The sequence below is a fragment of the Armigeres subalbatus genome, chromosome 3 (genome assembly GCF_024139115.2).
Source record: "Armigeres subalbatus isolate Guangzhou_Male chromosome 3, GZ_Asu_2, whole genome shotgun sequence".
In the NCBI taxonomy this organism is placed as follows: domain Eukaryota; kingdom Metazoa; phylum Arthropoda; class Insecta; order Diptera; family Culicidae; genus Armigeres; species Armigeres subalbatus.
In genome coordinates this window covers 34,284,305-34,290,068 of record NC_085141.1, presented here as the reverse complement: position 1 = coordinate 34,290,068, position 5,764 = coordinate 34,284,305, and the positions used below count along the sequence as shown (strand labels likewise).

Here is a 5,764-nt window from a genome sequence, read left to right as displayed (position 1 = left end):
ATAATATGGAAAATATTTCAGCTTTTACTTTGACAGATCTCGTAAAAACAAAAACATCAATGCTGTCAGTCGTGCACGGTGAGAAAAATATGCAAAAAAACATGACAACTGACAGCGTTGTATAGTGTCTTTTCAACTGTATACCTAGAACTCTACACACCGATGGAGACTTCAAGCGCAACGCGAAAAAAATCCAAGTGCCGCGTCCCGGTTAATTAGTTCCTGCCAAAGCAAGGACCAAAGCCTTAATAAATATATCCACAAAAGAACATACTTTCAGTTTTGCGTGTACTCACTTTCTGACACTTGATTCGACGTCAAAGACGTCAAAACAAATAATATTTTGTTTTCGACCGTTTCTGAACCCTCTGAACTGAATTTGAAACCGGGAAACAAAACAACGTGCGTGCTTAAATAATTTAATCACATTTAATTTTTTATTCAAATTGTCATCGAATTTTCGTTACTGCTACATCGTAAATCAGTATACAAATTTTGCGATGAAGAATCTATATCGTGTAGCTCTTCAGAGCGTCTGCTTTGAGGGGCTCCCGTCATCACCGAATCACCAGCGCAGCCTGATGGTAGTGGATTCCAACAGCAACAATCTGGTGTATGTCGCCATCGGAGCGACTGTGTACCGGCTGGACCGGACAAATCCGTTAAATCTGGAAGAAATAGCGCTTCTCCCGGGAAAAGTGGTGGTCGCCGTTGAACATTTGGCACTGAACGATGAGCTTTGCTTGGCTACGTGTGCGGGTGAGGTGTTGGTATTGAACTTGGGGCGGCCAACAGAGGAAGCGGAAGTGGTGACTTTTTGCGATGGTGGACTGGAGGCGATGAGTTGGAGTCCCGATCAAGAGGTGGTGGTGTTTGTTGATAGGTAAGATTTTATTGTTTTCTAATTTAACTGAAATAATTTGATAATTAAGCAAGTAACACATAGATATTTAAAAAAAGTAAACTTATAAATTTTAGGAAGAAGTCATCATTTTTTTATTAGATTCGTAATGAAAGTAAATAATAATGGTAACATAATTTTATTTTTGCAGTAATTTGAACGTAGTCACGATGAATAGCGCCTACGATCCGATTAACGAAGTATGCCTCAAGGATGATACCTTCGGCGATCGGGAGTTTATGAGTGTTGGATGGGGTAAGAAGGAGACACAGTTTCACGGATCGGAAGGAAAGGGTGCGGCACGCAAGAAGAAAGAGGAAGCGGAAGTTGCGGTCGATGTGAGCAAGATCGATCCAAAAGTTGAGATAAGCTGGCGAGCGGATGGGGAATACTTTGTGGTTGGCTTCCTGGGTCCCTTTGGGCGAGCTTTCAAAGTGTTCAACAAAGAAGGTGCGCTGCAATTTACATCGGAGAAATGTTACGGTTTAGACGTACCAATGGGATGGAAGCCATCCGGGCTGTGGATCGCGATTCCTCAGATGCTGAAAGATAAATACGTCGTGGCACTGTTCGAGAAGAATGGATTGAAGCATAGAGAGATAGATCTGCCATTTAGGCAGGGAGAGGAAGAAGTCAAAGGCATCTATTGGAGCCACGACTCGGAAGTGCTGGTGATTAGAACGCGTAAGACAAGCAGCAGATTAAATTGTTTGTACTTTTTCATTATCTGCAACTACCATTGGTATATCAAACAATACCAAGAATTTGATCAGGAAATCCTAGAAGTTCAATGGGATTTGAAATATTCTGAAGGACGAACGCTGCATGTTTTATTGGAGAATGGTAAATATGAGGTATCACGATGGGATTTTTCGGTGGATCATTCTACTGGATTACAGAACACAGATCAGTCGCTTGTGACAGTTATCGACGGAGCTACGGTGTTGCTGACTAATTTCCGAGGCGTAGTAACCCGCCACCAATGTGCGGATTCACCCTAAAGTTGACAAGTTTGTCAACTCTGTGAGTTTCCTACGAAATGCAGAGGAACCATTGAATTCGAACTGTTTCGCTGTTGTTGACTTCAATAACAGGGTTAGTTTTTTCAAACCTGACTTCACGGACACATCAGTTCGGCGCCTTACCGGTGTTCAATTACTGGCCAGCCCATTTGAAATAGGCTTAGGGATTTTTTCTCATTGGCAATGGTTGTCAAATGATATTCTACTCTTCGTCGAAGGTTCCAATCTTTTAAAGATTCTCAAAGTCGATTCAGTCAAAGGAGAGTTTAGTGTATTGGAGTCGCTTACTGTCGGATTGGAAACAGATCGAATTGGTTGTATCGAGTCTATCAATGAATCATCCGCTTTTATAGAAACTTTCACGGGCCAGTTGTACAAAATAGAACTTAAGCCTTCAATTTCTTTAAGCAAAAACCTCAATCTGCCGGAATTTTGCGAACAGTTGCGTGTTCATCGCGTGGCAAACTGCACGCCCAAGCTCTTCTCGCTGCGAAATCGTCAAAATCTTTATGCCGATGGTATCAAACTTGCTACAGATGTCACATCGATATTCCTAACAGAGCGTTATCTCCTGTTTACCACAATTGCGGATCTTAAGTTTGTGGACTTGCACACGAATGTGATTGTTGGTGAACGTCGCGTTGAACGTGGCTCTAAGCTTGTGGTTGTGGTACCCAAATCAGCTCGTACCGTTTTCCAACTTCCACGAGGAAACCTGGAAGCTATCGCGCCTCGAATTCTTTCGCTTTGCCTAGTGGCAAACCACTTGGACGCTTTGGAGTACCTAAAGGCATTCGATATACTTCGTAAAGAGCGGATAAATCTCAACCTAATCGTTGATCACAACCCTCATTTGTTTTTGTCCAATCTGGATCGCTTTCTTGAGGAAATTACAAATGTTAACTGGTTGAATTTATTCATCAGTGATCTTCAGAATCAAGATGTTTGTAGCACCATGTACGGGAGTAATTATTTGAGTCGTGAGTTGAACGGCGCTATCGATGGATATCAGGTCGAAACCAAATCGGAGTTTCTCTGTGATCGTTTGCTGACGGCGTTAGAATCATCCAATACAAACATCAACTACATGCTTCCGAAAATCACTTGCTACGTGAAGAAAGGGATGCTAGAACAAGCTCTGGAAGTAATTTGGAATCTCAAAAAAACACTTGGAAAAGGCGATGATGCGGACGAAGCCCTTAAGTACCTTTTATATTTGGTGGACGTCAATGACCTGTACAACGTGGCCCTAGGAATGTACGATTTTGGATTGGTCCTATTTGTGGCTACGAAGTCACAAAAGGACCCCAAAGAGTATCTTCCATTTTTAAACGAGTTGAAGCGTTTGGACGAAAACTACCGCAAATACAAAATCGATTGCCACTTGAAACGCTTCGACAAGGCGATCCGGAACATTGCTCAATATCAGAATGACGAAGAAAAGTTCCAAGAGGCACTGCAGTTAACGATCGCTCATGGACTGTATGGTAAGGCAATGGCTTCGTACAAAAGCAACGACAAATACTATCGGAAGGTTTGCTCCTGTTATGGAGATAATTTAAGGCAGAACAACAAACAAGTGGATGCTAGTTTAATCTACGAAAAGGCCGGTGACTTTCAACAGGCTATTGCTGCGGCGAGGAATGCCGCAGATTGGAGGAGGTGTCTTAATTTGGCAATCACAGCGGGCTACAGCGATGACGAACTCCGTCGTCTCGTTCAGTCATTGATCCCGGCCCTTCAGGAGGGTGGAGAATACGAAGCGGCTTCCAGATTGGCTAAGGACTACCTAAAAGACCATCGAATTGCTGTGGAGATTCTCCTGAAAGACCATCTATTTGATAAAGCACTGCTGGAGGCTTACCTCTGTGATCGAACTCTGGTAGATAGCCTTATCCGTCCGAACTTGGAAGAATATCTGCAAAATTTTATGCATAAATTGGTCACTGAGAAAGAAGAATTTTTGAAACACAAAACTCGACTTCTGTTGGTACGAGAGGAGAAAGCCAAAAAGAAGCTTGACCCACAACCTGACGATGACGATACCAATCTGGACGACTGTGATCTATATTCGGAAGTATCAACAATTGCCTCCTCGAGGCAAACGGCCAGCTCGGGGCGTTCGGGGTAAGTTTCCTTGAACGAATGTCTACAAATTTCTAAGACGCATATCTTTCCAGTAAGTCTCATCGCTCTAGCAAAAATCGACGGAAGCACGAGCGGAAGCTGCTTAGTCTGAAGGAAGGCAACCCTTACGAGGACATTGCTCTGGTCGATGCTCTACATGCGCTTGTCGTGCGCTTATGCTCCGTGGAGCGACAGCGACAGGTGCGGTCCCTCTGCAAGGTGGCCATCGAGATGGATTTCATCGATCAGGCTTCCCAGGTACAGAAAGAATACGGCGAACTGTTTCACGTTGTCAAGTTCTCGCTGGATGCCATTTGGATACCGGAAATGGTGGTGCCCGGCAGCGGGCAGGATGTTGAGGCGACAGCACAGGCTACCGGCAATTTGGAGCTGGTGCAGAATGTGCAACACTACGCTATGATTAGTAAGTTGACAGCAAAAAATCGTAGAATCGATTAACTTTGAAAATGATTTCCGTTTCAGAACCGCATCAGCGATACAAGCCTGATCTTCAAGTTGTGCCTTGGCAGTTTGAAGTGCTGAAGTGAGACATTTGTTAAGTATAGCAGAAAGGAAGTGATTCAATACATAGTGATGTAAATTTTAAGAATTATGCGACCGTTTGTGCAGGAAAGAACATCCCTATTTTTGCCATTTGAAACCAAGAAACAAGGCCAACTATCGAGGGCGTTTTTTATATGGAATACCTAATGAAAGATCTCAACTTTTGATGTTAACCAAAATATAAAGTTCAAATCACCTTATTGATTTTGAGCCTCTCTGTTTTCCTCCAGTCAGGATGGCCGAGCGGTCTAAGGCGCCAGATTTAAGCTCTGGTTCCCATCTGGGAGCGTGGGTTCGAACCCCACTTCTGACATAGATTTTTTTATTGTTGTTACGTCACATTATGTTGCTAAAGTTGATGCCCAGTTAATAGAAAATATGGGAAAAATGTCAAAAATGTTCATATTTATGTGTGGGGTTGGGTCTTCTGAACCACGAATTACTTTTTTTTTGCTGCGTTGCGCTGCCTTGTAACGAAGTATTTCGTAGACTGCATACTGATAGGAAATGATGATATGACATATATGTACTTAACGATAAGCCAGCGACTCACCGATGCCCTCATAGATGCCAAGCAGTTTGATGGTTCATAGGGAATACAGTTTAGGAGTATCATCATAATCAGTGGCGCCGGGAGTGGATGGGACAAGTTGGACATGTCCCACGCATAAAAATACCTGGGTATGACAGTCGAAGCATTGTCCTACCCATGAATATGGCACTATGGTAAGAAAATACCAAATTTAATCAGATTTTTGATAGTTTATCAGAGGCCAAACTGACAATCGTGGTGGTTTCGGGGATTGAAATGAAGAACTCTTTTCCGAAAAGCACCTCAGAGTCTGTGAGGAATTCTTTCTATTCCAAAAAGTTTCAATTATGTTTTGAGATTTTCCAAGAAATCTGGAAGTTTTTAATAGTTTCTGCTCTTCCATACAATTGTTGAAATTTTTCTGGAAGTACGTTATTATTTCTGCTAGTCCAGGGAGGCTCAGAGAGTTTCTGAAATTTTATAATAGTTGACAGACCGACAGGATTAAACAAAAGTTGAATATCTAAACGAGGATGTAGCTAAATAGCTTAGCTTAGACTGACTATACTTGTCAATGGTGACTCCGTGACTTATTATAACGCTACGATCCAAGTGAAT

General features: G+C 42.6%; 1 non-coding gene and 1 pseudogene across 1 annotated transcript; both read left to right on the top strand.

The window, feature by feature from the left end:
• The first annotated feature begins 341 nt into the window (after window positions 1-341).
• On the top strand, window positions 342-4,660 carry LOC134228162 (elongator complex protein 1-like; annotated as a pseudogene).
• A 183-nt stretch (window positions 4,661-4,843) lies between these two features.
• Window positions 4,844-4,927, top strand: Trnal-uaa (transfer RNA leucine (anticodon UAA)). Its single transcript has one exon. It is a non-coding gene; the product is annotated as a tRNA-Leu (tRNA).
• The last annotated feature ends 837 nt before the right edge of the window (window positions 4,928-5,764 follow it).